This window comes from Brienomyrus brachyistius, chromosome 5, assembly GCF_023856365.1.
Source record: "Brienomyrus brachyistius isolate T26 chromosome 5, BBRACH_0.4, whole genome shotgun sequence".
In the NCBI taxonomy this organism is placed as follows: Eukaryota; Metazoa; Chordata; class Actinopteri; order Osteoglossiformes; family Mormyridae; genus Brienomyrus; species Brienomyrus brachyistius.
The window spans coordinates 16590224-16617314 of NC_064537.1; the positions used below are offsets into that span (position 1 = coordinate 16590224).

The 27091-nt window shown below is 50.2% G+C and overlaps 1 protein-coding gene across 4 annotated transcripts in view; it reads right to left on the reverse strand.

Annotated features, from left to right (window-relative positions):
* The window catches only part of tanc2b (tetratricopeptide repeat, ankyrin repeat and coiled-coil containing 2b), a 165196-nt gene extending 140025 nt beyond the window's left edge, over positions 1–25171 (reverse strand). For all 4 annotated transcript variants that reach the window (XM_049015377.1, XM_049015376.1, XM_049015375.1 and 1 more), the window contains exons 1-2: positions 24735–25171; positions 2369–2486 (exon numbers count right to left, since the gene is read on the reverse strand). The gene's annotated coding sequence lies outside the window, so the exon portion shown is untranslated. The remainder of the gene's footprint in view (positions 1–2368; positions 2487–24734) is intronic.
* Positions 25172–27091: the final 1920 nt, after the last annotated feature.

The window sequence follows — 27091 nt, forward strand, 5'->3', positions numbered from 1 at the left end:
TTCAGACACACTCAATCAGGGCAAGATAAAAAAAAAAAAAGATTCAAACTGGAAGCATCTGTGAAATACTTGTATGCGCAAAACAACGAAGGCATTTGGATTTACTCTGGATCCAGGTCACATCAAGACAGTCCTGAACAGACATATAAGACCTGGTTTAAGCACGCTAAGAAATACTGACACCAATGCAGGAGAAAGCATGGTTATGGGCAGTGGAGAACTTCTACAACTCTCATCCATCCATTTTCATTAAGCAACTCACCGGTCAAGGCAAAAACGTATAGGCTTAGGTTACCAGCAGGGTACAGATTGAACAGGATTGACAGCCCACACAGTCCACGTCGGAGCACATTCTTACTGACCCACCCACCATAATGTGCCCTGTAAGGGAGACAGGATACCCAGAGGCCGTCCACATGAAAATGGGGAGAACATGCTTACGGACAGGGGAGGAATGCCAGGCACGGAGGCTTGGAGAAAGCTTACAGATTACACACATACAAACACAAAGGTAACAGTGTTACAAGATAACCCACCCAAATACAACCTTAATACTACATATTTAAAAAGCAAGTGAAGGAGAGTCAGAGGAATCTCGTGGACGGCCTGAACCATACTGCACAAACTGCCCGCCCCAAACCCAGACAGGAAGGTTTTTTTTTTGCCAGCTTTTCCGGCTGACTTAACAACAAGAAAAGCGTAATATGTAGGAGTCAGGCTCTGTGGAAGTGGGAACAAAAGTCAGTCAGATGTGAAAGGGAACTGACTCGGGGTTCAAAGCTAAATTAAGCTTTGCTGTGACTCACTGGCAGGACTCACTGCGCTTAAAAAGAATGAATTACACTCAGACTCTTGAGCGAGTCTAGCAGAGAGAGAGAAAAGGAGAATGACAGAGGGAAAAAAGGAGAGTACGTATGAGAGAGAGAGAGAGAGAGAGAGAGAAAACGAGAGAGAGGGAAGAAAAGAGGAAAGACGAGATAGCATCGTGACATTGACAAACTCTTATCACAGTGTTTTTCAGAATGTATCTAATTTTAGCAACCTGCCTCACAAGGTGGAAAATACAGCGTAAGTGGTGAAACGGTACAATGATCGCCACAAAGCTATTTACCTCACCTCTAAATTCCGTGTCAAAGCACTGTTACATTTCCATTACTTCGTTATTCACTTTATTAAAACACCAAATCAAAATGCAGAACCCCCAGGCAACAACACAAAATTCACATTTACACAAGGACACGTTCAGTAAGTTAGTCTTATGTGGCCTGACACAACCAGGTCAGAACAGGGATAGTTTTTATCATATTGTGGGGGGGTGGCTTTGTCTCTTGAAAATCAAATCCGATAATCTGCTAATCGCTGCTGCTGTGATCACTGTCGTTGCCATGGCGCGTTGATTGGAAGGCCTCTGGCTCCCACCTGGCGGTCTGATATGGGCGTCTCGTGGACACACAACATCTGACCTCTGACGGTCACAGAGTAATTTCAGAACCCACAGATGCTCACTCTCCTTTCAGGACCAGAACCCTTCAGCCCTGTTCCGACAAGCTCATATGAACTTAGTAGCAATACAAGGATCCAGTCCATCTGACCAGGCAGTATTGATACCGGAGGTCAGACCTCCTTTCCACATATATCTACTGCAACTTGAGTAGTTTTAATGAAGTTGTGTATAGTTCAGCATTATCGGTATCTCCTACCCACCCAGTATGAAGGCAGCCATCAATCAAGTACAAAGCTCAGAGTATCTGTTCGAAGGCCTCTGACGGACCAAACGGCACGTGTTTCCCTTGTAGCTAAACGTGAGCCACCACACTGACAGTCGCTGGCTGGTCTATACCAGGAGCTCCGAGAGTAAAGGTCAGGCCAGGGTCTCAATCTCTGACCCTCTGGGCCTTGCGGCCCAGTCAAAGCAGCCATAAAACCCAACTGTCAACCAATACCCAAGGATCCCAGACAAGCGAGTCTGCATGGATGAGCTTAACTACTCCTAACTAGAGGGTCCCACAGGTTCTATGGATGTAAAAGCCAACTTGAAACAGATGGAGAGAGACACAGGGGAAGCCGGCTCTGAACAAAGGCCATCCAGATGAAGAAGGCAAGGTACCCGCAGCAGTGACTACTGTCTCGTGAAGAGTGTGAGGGACAAGGTAAAAATCCGCAAACAAACTGGTACAGTCTGAACCACCATCCAGCGTGGTTCATCCACGATGAAGAGCCCCACAACCAATTCACCAACAAAGGCCCCCACTGACCAACCACATCTGCACGGCCATCATTCAAGAGCTCCCCATGGGCCACGTGAAAATATGACCTATCAGCATTCTGCTTCCCTCAGTTCTGAGGGGCAGCAGGAGGAAAGACTCACCTTCGGTGGACAATGGCACGTGGTCCTCACGGGCACAGGCACTGCTGCTGGAGCAGAGTGTGGCGTTCCTCTCTGGTGGGCCACAGGCCCGGTCCCATCCCGATCCCAAAGGGAGTCTCTGCAAAAGGGAAAATGGGCAGGATTGACACATATGGTCCTGAGCAAGTGGCAAACTCATGGGATTAAGGATGCCATCCAGGGCTGGGTTCAGCGAGAAGGCAGGGCTACAAAAATATCAAACGGGAGCCATCTGCCGATATCGTCTTCCTTGTCATTGCCAAGGGTGCACCTTGACCCGAGCCGCACCGAGCTGCCTGCCAGGTAGTTCCGAGTGCAGCTGAGTCATGGGGGAGCGAGAAACCCCACTGTCAAAAACAACCAATCGGCACACTCCAGGGAAAGGGAACCTCTTTCACACCTTGGGCTGTGCAGAATTAATGTGTCACCAAAGGTGTCACTGAAGTCGAACCGAAGGTGAGTTGTAAATGATGGCAGACACAAATTTTGCTGCAAGGATGGAGATCACACCATCTGGACTCTGTCGCCGAATTGAGCGGTACTTCTTACCAAGTATCACAGCTTCATCTCCAGGGCACTGAATGAGCAACAGCTAAAGGACTGACGGGAAATTGGCTGGTCGCTCTCAGGGTTTGTTTGCGGCTCATCTGTAGCGTTTAGAAGATGCAGACACCAGATAAGCCGTGAACAAAAGGAGCCGAAGGACACACGAGAGATTTAAGGCACCGCCAGGAAGTCTGGCCCTGCAGCCTTTGCCGCTATAAACACACTGAATTTTCCCACTGAGACTACTTAAAAGGCAAAGGGGTGGACAGGACAGGGTTAACGGTCAACTTTAGAGCAAAACCTCTGGTTTCTAAGTTTTGCAAGAGTCCCCCAGCTCTCTGTACTGTGTCTATGATGGAAGGATCCCAGCCAGAGAAAAACTGAGTTAGCCTTGTCATCGCAGCCATAAAAGAACACAAATGGGCAGCCAGGGATTATAGGTGCCCGAGTCGAAAAAGAAAGAAAGAAAGAAAGAAAGAAAGAAAGAAAGAAAGAAAGAAAGAAAGAAAGAAAGAACCCAAAAACAAAGATTCTTGTGAAAATTTGTATTAGAGAAAAATTAATCTGAGCTGCACAAGACCAGCACATTTGAGAGTCAGGTAGCATCAATATGACATTTATACAGTCTGCTGGAAAGGTTCAGTAGTGAGACCCACCGAAATCAGGAGCACTCTCATGTCGTCACAGTTACAGTGAATATTTTTCCACCAATGTGACAGGCTGCAGCCTCACCACTGCAGCACAGTGGGCTTGCATTAATGCAGGCGATGCACCAAGTGCACTGGATGTAGAAGGTCCCAGGGAAACTGAGGTGTAATTGAGCCCCGCGTCAGGGTGTGCCAACCTCCATGACATCGTATGCTATCGCTCTGTCAAATGTCAGTGATACCCGCTTATGGATTTGTGGGGCCTGAGATGCTACATGATCTGGCTGCCACTTCATTTGAAAAGCTGTGCCTATTTCTCTTACGCTTCCTTTAAGGAAAGAGGAGGACCAAAGCACTGTCATATCTGTCATGCAGTATCCAGGAGCATCACTGCTTTTGCGAGGTAGAGATACCAAGGCCAACGAGCATCGATGCGATGCGTGCTAAGACAGTACAGGTGCTACACTCCAGTTCTCTGTACAGCTGTTTTGAGGTGTTTACAACCACGGTAGGTTAGAACCACTGCTGTCAATTTAGTAGGTTCAACTAAGATAACACAAAATTATCGGAAAATGAGGTGGAAGGCTAGGAGCCGCTCCAGAGGCAATTTCAGCACTGTTTGAATAACAGTGAAACCAAATACGGCTGTTAAACAAGCACACAGCCTTAGGGCCAAATGTCATTAACGGAGGTGTCTACATTAGGTCTCCCGCTCATCAAAAAACGAAGGTCGGTTAGAAGAGACACTTCATTTGCACAGCGGGTGGAACTCCAGTCCAACGTGGCTGCTCAGCACCTATGACAAGTACTACATTGCTTCAATTCCGATCAAAGGTTCCTGGCCACTAACAATGTTCTAAAGGTCTGCAGGTGATCTTAGGGGGCCTTCACACATGTGTGTGCGTGTGAGGAGAGTCCATGTGGTTCCTTTCCACTTCCACCTTTCAGTAGTTATTCTGCTAAACAGAAAACATCAGGGCTCAACCCCTTGAAACCCTTATTCTGCTCTGTTTGAACTGCATCAAAATAAAAACCACACCACAAAAATTATAACATGGCTATATCTGAAGGCGGCTGCCATGATGGGCATTACCACACATCTCAGAAAGTGCCCACGTGGCCAAGAGGGTGAGAAAGCTGCTCCCTTAACGTTCTTCCATGAGAAGCCAAAGGTATAATAAAATGATCAAGTAAATAAACAAAACAGGCACTCTGGGTCACAGTCTGGACAACGTGCAGATTTTCTCACAATCCGACAAACAACCTGCCACTAGCGGCAGCCAATCAAATTGAAGACAGCCGACTGAAAGCGAGGCTCTCGATCAAGGGCCCGTTCACTCCTCCTCAGATTGCCTGGAAGAAACTGCTCATCAGCCAGCCAGTGACGTGATACATGCAAATCTGCACATTAAAGTCGCTTGCCGCTCCAAACAGGCCTGCTTTTATACCCGGGGAGTTTCATAAGAGTCCTGACAGCACGGACAGCCAGCGCCCCAGGGGCAAGAACAAAAGGGGGACATTGTCCGCAGAGAGGCTCTGTCCTGGTCACCGCCGGCCAGACTTCCTCCTCTCTCCTAACAGCTGCATCGCTGACGTCATCGCCAGGCTTTGTGGAGGAACTAGATTACCTTTCGGAACGTGTTTTGTGAACATCGGAGCATTTCCCAGCGAGCACCTGATGCTTTTTGGCAATCGACCTTCTGCCGAAATCAATACCGGATCACAAAAAGCAGGAAGGAGTAAAAACACGTGCTGTGCATCAAAAAATTTCAAGCATGGAGATTTCAAGACAGATGGACACGGGCATGTATCAGCACACCCCCCCAAACAAAGACAGTGGAGCACAGGCAAAACCAGAACCAGAACCAGCACCAAACACCTGGAGGCAGTGTCCACTAAACCAGCCAACGAGCACTTGCAGGCCTGTAGTCTGCGACAGATGCCTGCATGGCTCCTACCTCCTTATGTGGGGATTAGGGATGGGAGGGCAGGGATTTCCACGCTAACTAGCCCACAGGAGTGTGTCCCCCCCTATACCCCTCCCACCCAGGCTACCACGTGCTAGAATTTCATTACAATGGAACAAGGTGCTGCCCGGGGCTTCCTTAATTCCCTTCGATGAGGCTTAAGCCAGACCCTCCGCCAGGCCCGATTCCCTGGTGTCCCAAGCCAGACACCCCGAGATCCTCTTCAGTCCATCGCCACATTTGTTTGCCGTCGTTCCGTTCAGTGTTGTACGGCGTGGGTGCTCACGTGGGTTGTGAGCCACAGGGACTCAGCCACAAAGCAAAACCCCGGAAGAGATCTGCTGCTGCGAAACGAGAGCATTCGGTTATTCCCGGGGGCCAAACGGAGACACCCACAAAACAATCAGCGGGCAGCAGCTGTGCGATTAACTGTTTAGTTATACGGCACACAGCCTCGAATTTGCCGGCGCCTGTTGACAGCAGCGTGCAAGACAAAAGCTGGGTTTCAAAATGTCACTAAAAAGAGTTTATAAGGAGTGTGACATAAAGACAAGCACTGGAGGATGTCCTGAGGATGTCTTACCATATTTCTGTTACATCTAAAAGAGGCTCTCTCCAGTGACACCATCTTTCTGATACCTCTAAAACAGGCTCTCTCCAGTGACACCATCTTTCTGATACCTCTAAAAATGGCTCTCTCCAGTGACACCAGCTTTCTGATACCTCTAAAAGAGGCTCTCTCCAGTGACACCATCTTTCTGATACCTCTAAAAATGGCTCTCTCCAGTGACACCAGCTTTCTGATACCTCTAAAAAAGGCTCTCTCCAGTGACACCAGCTTTATACCTCTAAAAGAGGCTCTCTCCAGTGACACCAGTTTTCTGATACCTCTATAAAAAGGCTCTCTCCAGTGACACCAGTTTTCTGATACCTCTAAAAGAGGCTCTCTCCAGTGACACCAGCTTTATACCTCTAAAAGAGGCTCTCTCCAGTGACACTAGTTTTCTGATACCTCTAAAAAAAAGGCTCTCTCCGGTGACACCAGCTTTATACCTCTAAAAGAGGCTCTCTCCAGTGACACCAGTTTTCTGATCCCTCTAAAAAAAGGCTCTCTCCAGTGACACCAATTTTCTGATACCTCTAAAAGAGGCTCTCTCCAGTGACACCAGTTTTCTGATACCTCTAAAAGAGGCTCTCCCCAGTGACACCAGTTTTCTGATACCTCTAAAAGAGGCTCTCCCCAGTGACACCAGTTTTCTGATACCTCTAAAAGAAGCTCTCCCCAGTAACACCAGTTTTCTGATACCTCTAAAAGAGGCTCTCTCTGGTGTCTGATGTGCAGGGTAAAAACAAAGGGATGGACGTGAGGTTACACCAAGGACACGTAAACACTGCTGATGTCAGAGTTCCTGTCAAATGGCATGTGCCTTTGTGGGGCAGTGTGTGCGGCTGCCAGCAGGGTATTACAGCAGAAAAAGTCCTAATACCCAGTTCAGACAGACTGGGGGGAGAGGGAACAGGGGAGGGGTACCTACATCCAGCTCACACTTCCCCCACCCTCCCTGCTATTGTGGTGCTTGTTCTCAGACAAATTTAATTTAGCCGCTCCGTGTATTCCCCAGCGAGGGCCTGGGGACTTGGGAGTGGGGTGGGGTCTGCATCTCAGCACCACACTGATGGACACTCTCAGACTGTCACTGAAGGGAGGAGGATCTGCAGACTGCAGCCTTAAGGCACCAGACACCACTTAACATTAGCAAATACTGACAGCGTGAGAGTAATCTGTGCCTGGTGACTATGCACCCCAACAAATGCCAATCAGGCCGCCAGAGGCGGTGGGGGGGGGGCACATTCTTACCTCGTCGTTTGAAATCGCTTGCATACTTTAAATGTGTTTCCATCAAGGCCCCGTTCCAAGTACAATGCCAGCCATGCCAGTCATCCCTCAGCATCTCCTACCAACACATTTTGCAGAGCGCGCTGGAATTTGAATTTGAACGCCGAGAAATTTAAATGGCAAATCGCTTTAACAATTCCTATTGTTCTTAACCACCTGCTCGAATACATATCTTTAATAATTCATTTAAAGAAATTTACACAAATCCCCTTGCCTGGTTTTCCAGGTGCACAGCAGTTTTTTTGAAAAGTAACCGCCCTCGCAGCACAGGACCAGCCGCCACACACACAGCAAAGCAACTCCGTCATTGCCGTGATCTTCAGAAGTCGCGCGGGAGCTCGGATATGCTCCTGTCCTGATAATCCCCACAAAACACATGGTACACAATACAGGAGGCCCCCCGGACAAGAAAGAGGACACCAGCGCATCCTTCTTTTGATTTTTTTTTCTTTTGAGAACAGCTGCCTGATTTCAGAGATAACATCTCACAACTGAAAGGAGATAACTGAAAGCAGCAGGCTGGAAAACAGGAAAACAGCTGTAAGGAGCGGCCATCTTTGTTGGGAGTGTGATGGAGACGGAGCCAGAGTGCATGGCAGCGATGCTGCACGCTGCAGACCCAGGCAAGGAGTAGAGCAGCAAAGGAAACATGCGCTGTAAAGGGGGACTGGGGGGGCAGCCGCGTTTTGGGACAGTTTCAGAAAACCAGAAATTCAGAAATTAAAATTAAAATTAGAATTAAAAATAAGGTCCCATCATTTTAAAACAAACAACTTTGTTCAAGCAGCATCAGCCATTATTTGTTCTCTTGGGGGGGGCACAGACACCATCAGCATGTCTGAATGCACCCCCTTCCTGCGGATTACAGAGGTGGGGCCAGGTGTGTGGGGTCAGGTGGCCCGCATGGGAAAACTCCCTCACGCTCCATCAATAAATGACATGCAGGGGGGTGGCATACTCCCCCCTCTTATCACGAGTCAAACACGTCCGTTGCAATCTGTAAACACTGCATTAATGCTCTGGGGCCAGAGCTGTTTAGACAGGCTGCAGCGAACCCAAGGCACAACAATAATGCAAAATGAAACTGCAAAAGAAATCGACAGAAGCCGTTCCTGTAAAAAGACAACTAAAGGCGGCGTGTGAGTGTGTGTGTGACATGACATTCTCTCCCTACCTACATTATTACTAATGCAGAGGGAATTTGAGAGATCCAGAAGCCAGGAAGCAGCAATAAGCCAAACAAGTCAGGGACAATGAGATTAAGGTCTTCCCCAGGAGGGTGGGCGTGCAGCCCCGTTTAAAATTAGCCTCTCCCAAATTCCCTCTCATTATATCAATTACACAGCGGGGAAGGCTGGGGAAAAATTGGAATTTCACAGGCTGCCCCTGGGAACAGCAGCCAGGCGTGCATGCAGCCCCAGGTCAGAGGTCAAGGGCCCTGGAGGTGGCGACACACGTCTCTCAGAGCCCAGCTGGGCAGAGCGGCCCGACCCGGGAGGAGATCCAACTGAAAATCAGTCTGCAGGGAGACATCCGACATTCAGGCAAGATAATGGTCGACAAGGTGGCGTCTCCATTTCTGTTGCAGCACACAGCTGTAGTGACACCGCCTGACTGTCTGAGAAACATGTCTGGAAAAAAAAAAAGAAAAAAAAAAAAAACACAAAACTGAGTGGTGCTTAGAAACACAAAGACGATAAACCTTGTGACTAAGGCGCAGTGAGGACTGCTTCTGTGCTCTGTAATCTGCATGCATTATTTCAGAACACCCTGTACATCTGTTCTGGGGGATCCACACGTTCATTCCGTGCCTGGCTAAAAAAAAAAACGTCCACTTGGGATAAAAAACGAACCTTCCCGTTAAATTCGTTCACTGAACTGGAAACTCGGAGGTCAAGGAAAATCCCATTAAAGCTACCTGTAATTTTTAAAAATGACAGGGCCATCCAAAAGAGCAACCATTTGCTGGCCTAATAAGCATCACCCAGTAATGCATTGTCTGAACACAGCTTTAACACACACTTACGTGCATTAACCTACGTCTGTGTTGAACAAAATCCGGTTTCATTCAACGGAGAAAAAAAATACTGCAAAACAACAGCTATGCGGAGGTTATGCATTTTCCCAAAACGCTTATCCATGGCAGTAAGCACCACGCACCATGTAGGGGACACCCAGGCCAGGATATAAACATGCCCAATAGGAAGGTGGGGGGGGGGGGGGGGGGGTGCAAAGTACCACCCATGAGCCACTATGGCAGCTTTGTACTTCCTCTTTTGAAGCCATAAACCAACAAAGCTACGAGGAAGCGCGCCAAAATGTACTGTTTCACGCTACATTAACGGAGGTCAGGCCCACTCCCCATGGGGCGGGGGAGGGGGCAGACAGGAGCGCGTGTTTTGTCCAGCTCCTCAGAGAGCCCCAAACTCCTTTATCACCACCCTGGCACAGAGCCAAGGCCAGGAGGCGTGACAGGGAGGGAGACCATGCTCCTACCCGCAGCAATTTACAAACAATCACTTCACGCCCACCAGGACAAACATGAAAAACCGTCCGGGCTTCTCGGGAATGCAAAGCGAAGGGCGGCGCAGGAATCACGGGCATCGCAACGCGGACGCGCTGCGGGTTCCTGGGTTCCCCACACCGGCCCGCATCACTCGAGAAGCTCCAGCACGAACTGGAACGGAGTCTCCTTATTGGCTGCCACCTGTGCGGTGGGTGGGCCGGCCAATCACAGCAGGCAGCAGGAGAGGGGCATGGAGCTGGGATGCTACCTACATGCCTGTGACTCCCGGTCTTGACTCTCCACACCTGTTCTGACTCATGGATTCCAAAAAAGCCAACAAAATGAGTCCTAGTCACTGACAATCAGGTAAAAATGGATGGGGGGGGGGTGTAAAGAAGGGCCAGCCTATCCCCCCTCCCCCTGCACCTTTCGCCATGGGAGAGCTACGCGAAAAATCTGCCCATTCAGGGTACGGAGCCCCACACGCGCCATCACACCAGAGCAGGAAATGCAAGGCCACTTCTGCTCCAGCCAACAACCCATAACCCCCCCCTCGTTGCTGTACGAAGCTGTACATGTCAGACCTGCAACGAATGGGTTTTGCATGAGGATGAGATGAAACAAAAGCATCTGCTGCTGTCAGACTGCAGCTCAGCAGGCATCCAGCTGGAGAATCATTTAGCACGGAGATTAATATCCACACCGGACACCAGGCCACAAAGTGGGCACCCAAAATAAACAGCAGCCCGCATGTGGCTGGATACATGCACACTGCATGCTATCCCTGTATCTGCATGGGGGGGAGGGGTAAGGGGGAGTTCCCACACTCTCTGTGACCAGGACCAAGACATCTCTGGATTTCACTGGGACAGATGATGAAGGTGACTTCCCTGGGAGTCAGCGAGAGAGACACCGGACAGAGCTGGGGGAGTGGGGGATGGGGGGGGGGGGTGTCTGCTGGATTTCAATTAGGAGCTTATTAGGTATGCATGAAGGACTGACCCCACCTTGGGCTCTCCTGGGGTGTGGTCAAGTGACCCTGACCTTGAAAGAGTGCTCCCCCGTCAAACAGCCCTGAAAACAAATCTCACTGTTTCCCTCTCACTGAGGGGAGGGGGCTGCTCTCTTCCTGTTTCATTGTCCTGATTGCCCTGAAGCTAAACTGGAAGATTAGGGCCCGCGAAGCCTGACAATAAAGGGGACATGTTTCCATGTTTCCACAAAGCCTGCACCCAGGGCAAGGCCGAACGGAGCCTGGGCCGGCCAGCATCCGGCAATAAGGACACCCGGAGTGATCCAGTCCCTCACCAGTGTTACAAATCACAAGAATTACGCAGTTACTGATGCAGAATGTTATTATTAAACTCGCAAGCAAGGCTCAACTATCACATTACTTAAAAACTAAAGGGGAGTTTTCGGGAAACATTATGACCCTCTGCTGTCCCACAGAACAGCCTCTGTATCGATATTAGGCAGATATAAACACACACAGATACATTACAGTTACCTTATTCAGGTACACACAGCCATAAAGCCCATACACAGACATACAGCAGTAGTACAATGAAGCCTTTCTGCAGCCTGACTCTCACGCTGGTGTTAGGAGGCTGGCCCTGCTCCATGTACCCATTTCAGGCAGCCTGTGGGATAGACACTTCACTTACCAAGAGTAAACATTCAGTTCTGCGGAATCTGACTCCTTTAACATTCTCTTATATAAGATTGCTCTTGTACTTCATGTTCCATGAAAAACTGTTACGGCACCTATTTTATAACACGCTGTCATCCCAGGGAGGTAAATAAGGTGCTGGGATGCAGACCGCAAACAGAAAACTTTTCTGTATTACTTAAAACTACAGGTCCCATCTGACAAACCAAAAAAAAGTATATATGCAAAAAAAAAAATACTTTTTCAGTGTAAAGCATGACACACAGGTTCAGCAGCCTCACACCTTCAGGGCTGAAGGTTCAATTAATGCTCCAGGCTCTGTGTCAAGTTTTTCCTGATTATATATGTGATCCCTGTATTCAAGCAGGATTTCTCCCGCAGTCAAAAAAAAAAAACTACATGCTCTAGATGAAATGGTACCTCTAACACGCCTGTAGCGTGTGATTCCGTGTCTGTGGGCACGTGTGCCCTGTGATGCCTGGCTTCCTGTCCAGGGTGCCTCCTGATTTAACCAATCAGGGGCTGCCACATCAGAACTGCACGTCTGAACACGACCTGCGGCCCGGCAGAGAGCTGAAAGCTGGAAGTCTCAGATCAGGCCAAAGATGACAACAGCATGTCCCGGTACGCCATGAAAAGTGCTCAGTACAACAAATATAGACTAAAGCATACAGAGCTGCAATGGATGATGCTGAAGGTTGCTGAAGCCCAGTGTCACCCCAGTGGGAGACGGGTCCCCCTACTCCCCAAGTCCGGCATCCATCTCTGCTTTCGGGTGGTATTTATACAACGCACCGGCGTGGGGGTTAAGTGTGAACGAGGATGAAACACAGGAGTCAGGAGCGAGGCCCGTGTCCCCACATCACTTGGACTCACCAGACAGAGGAGGTCCGATCAGAAAGGGCCGGCAGCCATGGGTGTGGACGAAGAGGAGAGGGCAAAGCGGCAAACAGAACCTGCTCCTGCTATTCCTCGCACAAACTAATCACAAAGACATTTCCCTCTGCCTTTCATCCCATCTTCATTTCATTTGAACCCCATTCATTTAATCTTAATAACCATCTTGAGTTCCCCGAGCAGAACTATGACAGAGATTCAAATTGCACCGAATGTCTGTGGTATTTCTGCGACACCCCTCTCAGATCCCACACGTTCGGAATGTCACTGGGATCCGCCGGACTCGCGGCCAGGCATAGGGGTGTGTGTCTGAGAGCCGACGCCCCCTGGTGTCCCTCCAGTCCCCGGAACGGCATCCGACAACAGAGCTCTTGAGAAGCACGTGGCTTTGGGAGTGTCCGCGGCCTGAGCGCCTTAGTCGGGGTCAGGAATGTGGGAAAGCTGGGGTCGGCATGGCCCATCCCCCCTCAGCCAGGATTCCGCTGAGGCCCACCTGCCTGCTGCAGTCAAATCCAGGGCGAGGTCACCACTGACATCTCCTCCCCCGCACCCATCCCTAGTCAGCAAAGACCTCCAAACCAAAACAAAACCTCAGAAACGGACGTAGAATCTGACAGAGGAGAGTCATTGTTCTCCCCTGGATCTGCATCACTAGAATTGCAAATTATGGGTGGGGTGTGGGGGGGGGAGGGTTAATTACCCCAGATTGTAGAATGCATACTAATGTCAGCACGAGATGCTCACTGCCGAAGCACGAGCTCCTCTCCCACCCACCCCTTCGGCCCCCCCCATCACTGATGTGGGAGTCAGATCTGGGAGGCCGATCGCCATCCACTGAACAAAAGCTCTTTCACAAAAGCCTCAGAGCCGTTACATCTGTTTATCCTTATTCCAGAAAATATCGGGCGGGGGGAATATTATAGAGCAGTCAAAAACACTGAGTGGAGGGGTGTGTGGAGGGGGGGCAGCCACAGGAGCCGCTGTGGATAAGGACAGTGGATGAGGACAGCAGGCTCTGAGAGTATCTGAAGGCCAGTAAATATGAGGCACGTCCATCGGCGTGGGGCTGCAGCGCTCAATGCCTCTTTCTCTCTCTCCTGCAGTGTGACCACCGTAGACCACAGGATCCAAGGTTACGGTACAGGGAGGCCCGGGAAAACGGGGTCCTTTCATTTCTCCGCATTTCTGTCAACTGCGGTCACCGATGCTGGCTAAATCCGCCTCCTTGAGAAGACGAGGTTGGCTAGGCACAGAGAGCGACCCCAGGTAGAGGGGGAAAAAGACAGCCGTCTGCTTCTGGGTCCTGGCATGCCTCTGCGAGCCACGGAGCCCCGCGACACACTCCAAAGGGGGCCGGGGGAGCAGGCGGCGGCGAGAGCATCCGCAGGTGGGCCGCCAGTCGGCTCCGCAGAGGGAACCGAGCACATTCACACACCCCAGAGACTCGGATGAGAGCCAGCGCTGGCATCAGACCCATGTTCTCATGCCGCTGCACGTCTCCTTAACCCGCAATGGTAGCAAACCCGTCCAATCAGTGGAAAGGAAGGCTGGTCGGGATGACGTCACAGCATGTTACCTTCATAGCATGATAAAGACCGGCCAGCTTCAGGGGTGATTAGCATACAGACAGGAGGCTGACTGCCCAGCTTCAGGACATACAGCTACATATTTCATTAAGATGTGGCTTTTTAATTTTACGTTGCTTCGTGCCTAACTTCGTCAGGATATCCACATCTGTGGCCCTTCAGTGAGCTCTTTAACCCCCAGCTCCATGGGCACCGTTGCGGGTGGCTGCCCTTCACTGCCCTCATCTACATACGTGTCCATGTGTCATGGAGAGCCAGATGGGGTAGGCGACAAGAGAATCTCCCCACAGGAAAATTATTATTATTATTATTACTACTTTCGGCTAAGAAATACTTAGAATTCCCCTGTCCAGATACCAATAACCGGTTAAGCAGGTAGGCTGCTCATATACATGACAAGCACTTCTCAGGCTTTCCTTCGACCCACCATCTGCTCAGAATTCCCCGAAGCTTCATTTAAAACAACCCTCCGATTCAAGACCCTCGGAGAGGCGAGTACCTCAGAAGCAGGATCGCGGCTCAGAGTTTTCCCGTCGTTCATCCTAATACTAGATATACTTCTGACAAATGAAAAGGGAGAAGCGGAACATGTTTGAGAAGAGTGCAGGTGCCTTTATCCTGAAGCGGGAGGCAGCCATGCCAAAACATCGCCGTGAAAAGCGGTACAAAAACACCCCGATCTCTACGCCATTTCCCTTTTAGCAGGTAGGATCTAAAAAGTACAGAACAGGATAGGAAAACAGGAAACAAATGCAGCCATTTGTGCAGGAGTCTCTGGCTGACAGAGAGGAGCCCATTTCTGAGAGACGATTTGAAATTTGTACAGTGAAGTACTTAAACTGCCCAGCCCCTCCCCCCGCCATTGCTGCCAGAATGCGGCTGTCCCTCCGACGCCAGTCCCATGCAGGTTGGGGCAGGCCGCTCCTTTACCGTGCACAGACGCATCCCCGTCACGGTCCCCTCCTCCCCACCCTGCCGCCACCGGGTGACACGTCGGCATCACCAACGAACAGTGTAGGATCAGACTTGCCTACAGAGCCTCAAGAAGAGACTCTATTTGGGAGCAGGAAGTGGTCATCGTCAGCCGATGGGAGCCGATGCACTCGGCTGGATATCTCACCCTCCAGACCCCAATGTGCAGGTCTCTCTCCCCTCCCAGGTACGCTGTGTTCCGGGTCTCTCTCCCCCTCTGGTTCCCCGCGTGCGGGTCTCTCTCCCCCTCTGGGGCCCCGCGTGCGGGTCTCTCTCCCCCTCTGGGGCCCCGCGTGCGGGTCTCTCTCCCCCTCTGGGGCCCCGCGTGCGGGTCTCTCTCCCCCTCTGGGGCGCCGCGTGCGGGTCTCTCTCCCCCTCTGGGGCGCCGCGTGCGGGTCTCTCTCCCCCTCTGGGGCCCCGCGTGCGGGTCTCTCTCCCCCTCTCGGTCCCCGCGTGCGGGTCTCTCTCCCCCTCTCGGTCCCCGCGTGCGGGTCTCTCTCCCCCTCTGGGGCCCCGCGTGCGGGTCTCTCTCCCCCTCTGGGGCCCAACGTGCGGGTCTCTCTCCCCCTCTGGGGCCCCGCGTGCGGGTCTCTCTCACCCTCTCAGTCCCCGCGTGCGGGTCTCTCTCCCCTTCTGGGGCTCTGTGTGCGGGTCTCTCTCTCACTCTGTGTGTGTACACAGAAACACCCAGATTACACTGCTCTCCCAGAGGTTCTCTCATGTGTGAAAACCCCCCACTCTCCCCAAAAAACAAATCTGATGGTTCATCTTATTGCTCATGACAAGCACACTTCATTCCAGGCCACAGAGTATGCAGCTTTTTGCCCACCTCCCCATCTGATGTCACTGGGTAAAAATACACAGACACAGACCCGAAGTGATGGCAAAAACCTAGAAAATGTCATGCAAATATATGCCTGGAGATTCCGGAACCTACACAGCACGACTGTGCCTTGCGAAAACGGGCGATTGCCAGGGCTGGAACGGCAGACACAGTCCCCAGTGACGTTCACCCGCAGGAAGAGCCTAAGCAGACGCAGTTATCTGCTGAGAAAGCACAGATGTTAGGTGCGACTGGTAAGAAAGACTCTTAACACAAAGGTACATAACTTCCTGACTATATCATGAATGTTTCTTTTTTTCCTCTCAGAGCACAAACTGCAGACTAAAATGTATGTGTATAGAAGCACATAATACAGCAAGTGCCTCCAAGCAAACCACGTCCCCCCCGACCAACACGTGATTTATTCAGTGAAATAACATAAAGTGACATTTTTGAAATCGTCAGCTGTGGGGGGGGGAGGGTTAATTGTCAGACGGGCCAGCCAGAAAAAAATCAGCCCGGACCACTGTGAGGAATTAAGGCTTAAACTAGGAGCCCTTGGAGGACATCTGGTCAGTGTCACCCCAGTGACAGAGCACACGCACACACACACACACACACACGCACACACAAACGCACACGCACACACACACGCACACACACACACACACACACACACACACGCACACACAAACGCACACGCACACGCACACACACACACACACACACACGCACACACAAACGCACACGCACACGCACACGCACACGCACACACACACACACACACACACACACACACACACACACACGCACACACAAACGCACACGCACACGCACACACACACACACACACACACGCACACACAAACGCACACGCACACGCACACACACACGCACACACGCACACATGCACTGGAGCCTACAATACTGTCACCTTGAGGACCCCAAAGGGAAGCAAATTATTTAAACGTCATCCTGCACATCTCTAATCCTTGGAGCCTGTTGCAAGTAACCCCCCCCCAGCTGGTGATCCAACAGAGCATGTAGCCATATTGAAGATTAGGGAATGACAGTTCACCCCATAAGCAGCCAGAGATCGTTAACGATAAAAATTAGCAGGAAGCCAAAACGACTGATACAGCCCTGCCGATGACAGGTGGTCGTCGTCAGACCAGCACCACAGAGAAACAATACAGCTAAAAACACTGCCGGGAGGAAAAGACCCCAAATGAAGCGGATTACCTAGATATAGTGCATTGTTAAGCTAACAAAACTGAATTAAATGAGAGCTGAGCATGACAGGAAGCAAGGGAGCTGGAAATCGGTGAGAAAAACGACGGACGATTCTGATCCGGTGCCTGGCACCGAAAACTCTCAAGTTGAGCACAAAATGACGACACTGGAGCGGAATTCCTGGGGAAAATGCCAACGTTGTACTTAAAATTCATGTACGAAACATGAAAAGTTTGGGGGAATGTAGGCTGCAAGGGTGGAGCTTAGGGGGTCCACACTGGTCCAGGACAGGAAAGCCTCAAATGCAGGAAAACCTCGGGAGGCAGGCATGCAGGACAGCCGATCAGCCCAGGCCTCTCCATCCAGCCTTCCATGCATCCAACCATCATCCCTGGAAACACTGAGTATGAGGCAGTCGGCATCCTGGACAGGATGCCAATCTCCCCATCCACGCTGAACGGGCAAAGGTCACGTCCTCCACGTTCACTGTTCCGCTTCCTCCTCTCTCTCCAAGAACCAGGAGAGCGCTCAAAAGAGAATACCAGAGCAGCTTTTAGCCATCGAATAAGAGGGCTGGCCATCGTTCCAAAGGCACTGATCATTTTCACAGCCCTGCGAGATGTGAAGCTATGGTGTACAGTCGGAAAAGTTCCGTTTAAGCATTTGGGAAAATCCTTCTTTGAATACCAGGAAAACCTGCACCGTGCCCAGGGCGCCCCGCCCAGGGAGCCCTTCGCTGATAAGCACACCCTCTACAGCTCTCCTGGGTCACCACTCCTGTCCAGACGGCAATGGGAACATCCCTTCCCGCCACCCCTCAGGAGCACCAATCGGAGAACGCCGTTATTTTTGCAGAGAAAACTCGTGCTTTTTCGGGATGGATGAGATTCAGCAGAGGTCACCTACAGCTCTGAAGCAGCTGGATGTTAACGACGACACCGAGGACCAAATGGGCATTTTGTGGCCCGTTTGTTTTCAGCACCAGGGCGGGATAATGGCTCTGTATCGCACTGATACTCCCGCATCCATGCCTGGGCAGGCCGCATGACACGGGTGGGCCGCGCAGAATGCGAGAACTCACGCCACGGTCACACCCAGACCATAATGATCCCACTGTTCTGCCTGGCTGCATGCCTCCGCCCCAGTCACTGCGGCACGCACACCGCAGCGGTCAGTCAAGCATTGCGGCCTTAAAGCCGGTGAACTCTTCAGCTAATGGAATACACTGAGGTACGGCGGTAAAATGCTCGATATACGGTGTAAGTCTAGAAAACAGAACAGGATGTATTATATGTCGGGTTAAAAAATAAACCCAGAGAGTTCTATACTGCAGAAAGCAGGACTTCACCCTCCATGGAAGATGGCGGACAGAGACGAACAGGAAAGGATGCGTGTAGCACAGCACTGCAAGAGAGGGCTGGGAGAGAAGGACCTTCACGTTTGTGTTACTTCATTTATTCATTTATTTCTCCATTTCATTGCTATTTTTCTTTTAAAAGCAGGCTGTTACTGCAGCCGATAGCCCAAATCCCTTTGCTTCTGAATGCCTATCCAGAAGAGCCAGCACCTCACCTCCTACTATACCACACTTAACCAAATAAACACGCAGAGTCCAAATCAGCGGGATTTTCGAAAAAGCCATTTCTGTGCAAATCTGTCTCTTTTACAAGCTCGACAAACACGTCCCGAGAACAAAACACATTGCGTTTATGGTTGATCGCTGCTAGCAGATTGTTCCTACTCCATGGACCATCAGCCGGACCAAACCTTCCCAGAAAGACTGCAGCAAAGCCAGCTTCCCCACATCCGACATGGCGACGGGACCCCGGAGGAACCTGAGCTTCACCTCCCACTCCGTCTGCAGTTACATTTTTATGAAAACGTTCAGTTTGCTAACGCACCAATTGAAGACCACGAATGCAGTGTGGGAGCCCTGGGACAGGCATGCAGTCTCGCTCTTTTAACTCTCCTACCTGTACAGCCTGCCGAGGTCACGTTACTGCTGCTGAACGACGATGCGTGACGGCACACCTGGGTAATCCTCTGTCAGGAGCGTCAGGCAGACATCCGCTAAGAGCAAGAATGAAGTCACTTTTGGCCAGGAGCCACAGGACGAGTGAAAACAGCGACTTTCCCAGGAGCTCTGGCGATTACGGGAGGCTCCTGCCCACAGAGGATTGCCGGTGAGCCCGTGGTTCTCAGAAGCCGGCCTTAGAAATGGATCATCTCAGACAAGCGCAGTTAGCGACAGTAACGCGCACTGGCTACGTCACCAGAGCGCTGCCCTGGGGGGCCAAATCCAGGGGGGGAGGGGGGGTATGAGCAGCACAGGAGATAAGGTGGGCCCAAATCATGATCTAGTACAGCTTCACACCTGGGGGCTCAGCATGCTCCGCCCAGCACCGCTTGATAAGGGCCAGAAGGTGCGCTGTGACTCGCCCCCTCCCTGAATACACACCATCAGAAACGAGATAGTGGGACCATAATACAGAAAAGCTGGTCTGCTTTGAACTGGCGCCGGTGTTCATGACGAACCCAGAACCTGCGGCAAACGGTTCTGAGACGGAGCTGCCTCCATGTCCTACTGGCAGCAGTGCGTGATAAGCGGAACGACAGGAAACACGTCACCAGCACGTGGGTTGTGGGGGGGAATCTCCAAAACGGGGGGAGGGGGGAAAAAAGTAACAGATGGTCACTTCTGTCTCAGACAGAAAAAAATGCAAGCACAGCAGATTTGAGAGATAAGTGCTTTTTCTCCATGGGGGTTATATGTCCAGTATGGCAAGCCGCTGAAAGTAGGTGATATGGCGGAGGGGGGATCCAGAGATCCGGTCATTTAAGGAAGCCTGGTGGGGGAGGGGTGCTAAGCTGCCCAGGGCGGGGGGGTTAGCGGCTCCGCCGGCATATGGTTATAGCCCACGTGTCTGCGGATAACATGGCCACGCTCAGCTCAACTTGCATATGACAAAGGTGACCTGATGCTAAACTACTGTCAGGAGAGGAGTGGGGGTGAGGGTTGGGGGGGATAATCCCTCTCTCCTCCTAACGAAGGAGTAGGACACGCAGGACAAACGCGAGGGGCACTCCTGTCCAGTGGCATACATGAAAGTGCTGTGCCCTCCAAAAGGCAACACAGACAAACCACAAACCTCAGAAGGGGGAAAACACCTCCTGGTATGGGGGTGGTGGGTGGGCGGGAGGGGGGTGATTACTCGCATATTACTATAACCAAGTCAGCCAGGTACATGTGAGAAGACGACGGCTGACTTCCCTCATCACAGCCCGAAGAATTCCTCCCTACCCATAATCCCCTGCAGCTGCAGGAGAAAAACAACAAAAACCTATTAATTACAGGGCGCTTCGCAGGAAAGGCTCTGTTAAAAAAGCAGGTTGCGGCTGAAGCCTCACATGGAGACCAAATGTAGCAAATAAGAAACACATTCCAACAGGGTCATTAATACAATCCACTTTCATGCTGTTGAGCGTGGCCACATCCAATCAGCACGATCGCCCTCCCTGTGGCCTGCAGCGTTGACGCTAAAGCACGTGAATCGCATCTTCCCAGCGTTTATATGGCCGCATTAATGAGAGACCACTGGCAGCCATCGCCAGCGGCACTGCAGCACATAAGCGAATGTGGCATTTTCATGCTCCTTAGTGTAAAATGTTACAAAAATGACCAAGAAAGTTACAGACAGGATCCAGGTCGTACCGGAGGAGAGAGAAAGTCACAGGGGCCCCCTGTGCCTGGGTCACCAGACACGCAGAAAGCCCTGGGCTCGCAGAGTGCTGGGCTGCGCTGTCACATTCCATATATAGACAGCCGGCGTACACGCAGTCAGGTGAAGGTGAGACGCGTCGACTTTCCAACGGGCAAAACCGGTTGCGGTGAACTTCATATCTCTACCAGCTTGCAATTCGGTGAGGAATATTACCTTAGAGCAAAACTGTAAGAAGACTCAAGTTTCAAAATTCCACATCCGACGCGTCTGGTGAGGGCACAGCTCGAGGGCACGCGGCGTAAACATTATCGAGGAAGCCTGACAGCATTGACTCTGTTAGGGCGTCCCTCGGATGTCTTAAGACGACACCCAGACAGGGGTCATTACCCCCCCCCCCCCCCCCCACCCGTGAAGCTGGCTGCCACGTAACACCACCTCCTCAGTCACCGTCAACAGGTGCGAACGAACACGTTACACGAGTCACGACGCACAGATCAGGTCCCACTGTGCTCCGAGGATTCTTCACCACCCGTCTCGAGCAGTCAGCCGTGACAAAAACGCTACACGGCCCCTGACCGGCCGACACAAGCAAACTGACTACTGCCAAGCAGGACTACTATATGGATCACCAACCTACTATAGTTATAACAGACAGTCTTCGTCACCTTTGCTCCCATGGCTGGGAGTGGCGTCCGCAAACACCCGCAGGCCACCTTTGGTCGGGCGTAGGCAGAGGAAAAAACAGCGAGTGTGGCTTTTGATAAACGGCTTCCGTCCTCTTCGGGAGCACGAGAGATCCTCCCAGAGCAACGCTGACGCAGGTACCGGTCCTCCAAGCCCACAGCGCGATAAACATGAGGGCACATAGTGATTCGGATCTATATCATAGTTCATGGCCCTGAAGTTCTCTGCCCCTGCATCCAGGTGTGGACTGTCAGGATTTGTAGTGGAGATGCATTGATTTGATGTGCCAATGAATGAAAGGTTCACCATGAAAGACTGTAAGATTTCTGCAGTTTAATGTAAGATTGGCAGTGACCGGCCCAGCCGATGTAGCAGCCTCACAGCAAGCGGTTCTCCCCCCGATAAACAGGTTCCCTAAAAGGTTCCGTCCCATAATCCAAATGCATGCAGTGAGTCGAAGTGGCATCTCTATATCGCCCTTAGCATGTGTCCACGTGTGTGAACGTGTGATTGGTTATGGACGGATATCATAAGCAGGGTGCTGCCTACCTCATGCCCCGTGCTTCCCGGGACAGCTGCAGGCTCTCGGTGACCCTACACTGCACACGAAGCCATGAAAGATGGGAGGACATGACTGACCTGGAGTTAAAGGTACTACAACGACAACCGTAATGAGCCAGACTCGTGATTAACAACCACTGCGTTTATCTCTATGCCGATAGCCCGTGGACACACACTACACATTTCAATAAACCGGCTTTTATTATCTAAAGGCTGGTTCGTACTCTTCTGCACGCATGTCTGCTCGAACGTTTATGACGTTTGACATCATTGCGCGCTTCCGCGGATAGACACCTGCTACGCTCCAAATTTATGTCCACGCAGCTCTGGACGCACTGCGCATGACCAAAGTGGGCAACCATATGAGCCAGTCCTCTGAATTTGTAAAACAATGAAACAGACACAAACATCACTGCCGTGGTACGTGTGTAGGGAATATCGGAATTAACCATTAAAACTGCCATTCAGCACTCAAAGCAAGTTATCTAGTTGTTCAATGGCTGCGCCTTAGAAACCCCCCCCCCCCCCACCAGCGGCATATCTTAGTAAGCCAGCCTTCCAGGCTTTTCTCCGCACAGCCAGCCGTGATACCCTCACGCCATTAACAAGAAGGTGAGCGTCTGCCGTGGGTGTAGAGCATCCCTGCAAACTGACTACACCGAATGGGCCCAACAGGAAGGCAATGTCAAGGGCCGTGGGAGTCTGAATATGAGACAGAAAACATGTTAGGGATACAAACGCTGATTACACACGTACTTGTAATACAATAACAGAGAAGCCAGTCACGCAACAGAGACAGCGCCTCCCGGAGGACGGGGGGAGAGCAGGCGCAGGAGCCTCTGGGGTCTTCGGAAAGCACGTGTGCTGAGGCAGCATGGCTGGCTGACCGCCCCCCACCCCCCACCACCACCCCACTGCAGCTATGCCGCAATAACCCTGCCCTATAATTGATGGGACACCACTGCACATAAACTACAGCCCAGGTATCACCACTCAGCCTATTTGCACCGGCTGTCCATTCAAAGGCCCAAATCCTGAGAAAAACGTAAAACTGTAGAGCACAGCAGCACGGGGGTGGGGAGGGAACACTCATAAAAAGAACACCAGAAGAACACCAAGCAAGAAGGCACTATATCTATATATGTATTGCTTTTGGACCCCCTGTCATAGAATGTCAGCTGCATTTTAACCACAAAATCGGTCGACATTTAGATAACAGCAGACGTGCTGCCGCATCCACTGCAAGCTGCAGTCAGTAATACTAATTAGATCATAAATGTTACGGTCGGCGAGAAGCCACGGATCAGGCGCTTTCTTCCCTAGAATATCCCCTCTAATACCCGTAACATACTGTCTACCTGGTTCCATTTTCTACGGCCCTTCCTACAAATGCCTTAATGCGTCGATTACTCCCCAGCAGTATTCACGACTTGTTCACATTTCACCGTGCATCGACTGTAATCCCCCAAACACCTTGCGTGCATTATTTCGACTTCAATCAATACGGCTTTCCAACACCCTGTCGCAGTGAAATAATGCAGGATTAAATTGACTGACACCGCGTGTTGCGAAAGGCGTCAACTCCGGCATCATGCAGACAACGACCTTCAATGGCCGGAGCGATGGGCTGCCGAGGGCGCCACGCACCGGTCCCACTGCCTCCTTGGGCACAGGAGGCGGTGAATTATGCAATGCACCGTATCATTTCCTTTTAAAGGGAAAATTACTGCACCCCTCACTTGATCCAGTCAGCGTACTACCCAAAGGGCGCCCCGTAAACATTCAATGCATGGTATCCACATATGCACGTCTTACTGTACTTCACAATTAGTAGGACGCATCTTTAAAATCACCCGAAACGCTTCACACGTTCCCGCAACTACTTAAATGCCCGCTTAATACGGCCGGACGTGAGTGCCCGTTTGTCATCAGATAGCCGGTATTATCATAATGAATATTTAATCCGATTGTCTTTTATCGGCGCGGTTAGCCGTGCATTTGCCATATGGTTACCGTATGGTGGAAAAGGGGCACAGCACACCTCCTGTAATCTACTGTTTACAGGCTGTGATCACCATACCCACACGGAAACCTGAACTGAATGCCGTTAAGTTTATTCTTATTATTCATCGCAGGTATTTTCAGCAACGTTACACACCGGATTGCAACAGACGCGTGAACTGATATCCGTGATACTGAATAATTCGCAATACCTGCAGTCCCACATTTATTAGGGTTACATGGGTATTAGGACGGACATGCAATTCACCGTGATGGCCACCTGAAGCCCGACTACAGGATGAATAAAATCATAATGGAAACAATAATGTCAGTGCCGTGCTTGACGGTGACTTCATAGCGTACATATGAAGAGCAATCTAATTAATCAAGCGATAGAAAAGAAAATTACACCATGTCCGTAAGAGAAAAAATAATGTCAGTAAGAAATGCCTAGCTAGTCACAGAAATAATGTCTCTTAAAAGTAGGCCAACACGTTTTGTGGGTTTCGTTGAGCAAGCGATGGAAATGAAGCCTGATAAGAGCCTTTGCGGTTTCGGAGGTGTTTATGGCATTTGTGTAAATAAAGGCTAGGAAACGCTAAGCCCTGTGCATCCACGTATTTTTGGCAGACCCTACCTCTTCCTTGCTTGTGCTCCGTTCAGCCAATGCAGGAGCGGTCTTCTACCGTATTCTGCACGATCGATCTTGACTTTTCGCTTCTTCTCAGCTGTAATTATATCACAAGAGCGCCCAACTATCTCCCCTCTTTCCCCGTGTCTCTCTCTCTCCCCCCTCTCTCTCTCTCTCCCTCTCTCTCCGTGTCCTCTATCAGCCCAGCCAGCGGTCTTTGTTTGCGGCGTGTGACAACATATGCGAGGTCTTTTTTTTTGTTAAACAGATGCCGCGCGTTGAAAGGTGAGCCGGGCCCCGTCTACAGCGTCAGTCCCCGGACCCCCGGACGTGCAGGACAGACAGTGTGCGCCGATTCATAACAAAAAGCAGGGTCTCCTGCCAGTGAGACGCGGTCCGCAGCCCGAGCACGCCTATCGCCACCTCCGCTACACAGCCAGCGAGCGGAGCTCGGCGCGTCGCTGCTCCATTATTCATGAGGGTGGGTGTACGCGCTGGTCGGCGCCGCGCACTGCGTGGAATTATTCAACAGGGGGCAGAGTCCGCGCGGCTTGTGTTAATGCTGCGATTTTTAAGCGGGATGAAGGGGGCATAAAGGTGGTGTATTGGCCTCACCTGGGACATGCTTCGGTCAGCCTCGTGATTCATTGCCATTTAACTTTCATTCGATATTCATATACACATAAACACAATATAACGCAGCATTTAACGTGAACATCTAATTATATACTGAAAGCTATATATCATGCAGCGTGATTAAGTCAACCACACATTGGGAATTTGTAGTCTTCCTAGTACAGGTGAGGTCAGCACAGTAGTTTTGTAATTTTCCAATTAGTTATATCCAATTCTAGAAGCTCCTCTACTCAAAAAGTAAAAATCATGTGTTTTATTCACTCAATATTGGTCACACATTTGTACGAAAATATTTGCTGTATTTTTTTCGGAGTTAGGCATATAGAGTAATTATTAATAGGCATTCATCCTTGGATAATTCTAGAAACATTTTAAACCAGAATTATCCACTCGATATAGGTAAAATTATATTCACTGTAATTTAATACGGAGGGTAGCCTACTTTCAAAACAGCCGAGCGTTTTGTAATTTTTATGCTAGTTTATATCTGCATGCTAGCCAATTTCCTTATCGTGCATTCTCGCTGGGGAGCTAATGTGCCAAACAAATTCAAAAGGGTGGACAAAAGTCATAGCGATCAAAAAGGGGAAATCTAATTCTGTGCCTCGACGCCAACTAGCTTTCTAACTAATTTGCAACTGGAGTTTTTTTTCTAAATGGAAAGCAGTTCACTCGTTTCTATAAGTGATATATATCTTCATGTCTCAAATTCTGGCGCATGGCTGGTATGCGGGGCGATGACAGCGTGACCCGTTCCAGCTACTGTGTTCTTTCGGCTTTAGGACTGACCTCAGCTATTTTATGAAAAATGGGGTTGTTCACATGACAGGGCTGGAAAGAATAGCTACATGTACAGATCTAGTGGCATATTTTCAGCTTGCAGAACAAAGAGGGGTCGTTTTTAAAATGCTTTAAATACTATATTACAATGATGCAGAAAAAAGCAGGATTTTACCGCAGAAATCATTACCTGATATTAATTTACACTCCGTCGTTGACGCTTAATTTAAGTCAAACGCTGCCGCCCGATGACTAACTTGGCTTGAATTTGCCAGTATAAAATTATCAGCAGCATTTACAAAGCAGCAGCGTCAGGTGGTGAGACACTAACTGAATGTACGAGCACGCCGTTGGAGGAACTGACGCGTTTCGAATCTTCTCTCGAAATAATTGTTTAATTGAAGATTACATGAATATTTCAGGGTTCAACCACATTTTGCGTTTCTCTGGTTTCGTGTAAGACACCAAAACCAGTAAGGCATAATTCGTTCAATTACTGACAGTAGTTAATACACTGTGAGCAAGAACTCCATGAATCTTAGCCAGGAGTTTTCTGTTACAAAATCGACAAGTTCCCAATAAAAATAATTCCTAGACTGCAGTGTGTCTGCTTTGCATACTGATGAAACACATGTTTCACTACCAATCCAGAGGAAGGCAATCGCCATTCGTTCATTTTAAACTGTGCATTTCCAGGACAGGGACAGAGTGATAGTGTAGACATTGTAATACATTTATTTAAATTAACAGACAGCATTAGCACCCGGCTACACATTTAATCTGAGTTCAGAAACAAAGTCATCAGCTTATAGCAGTTTCTGATACTATGTGTTTTACCCAAGGCTTGTCAAACAATGATATTATAAGCTTCCATTTTTACTGGTAATCAGTAGGATAGGTGATTTCCAGCATCATTTCTCCTTGTCCATTTCTGCAGGGTGTTCCTC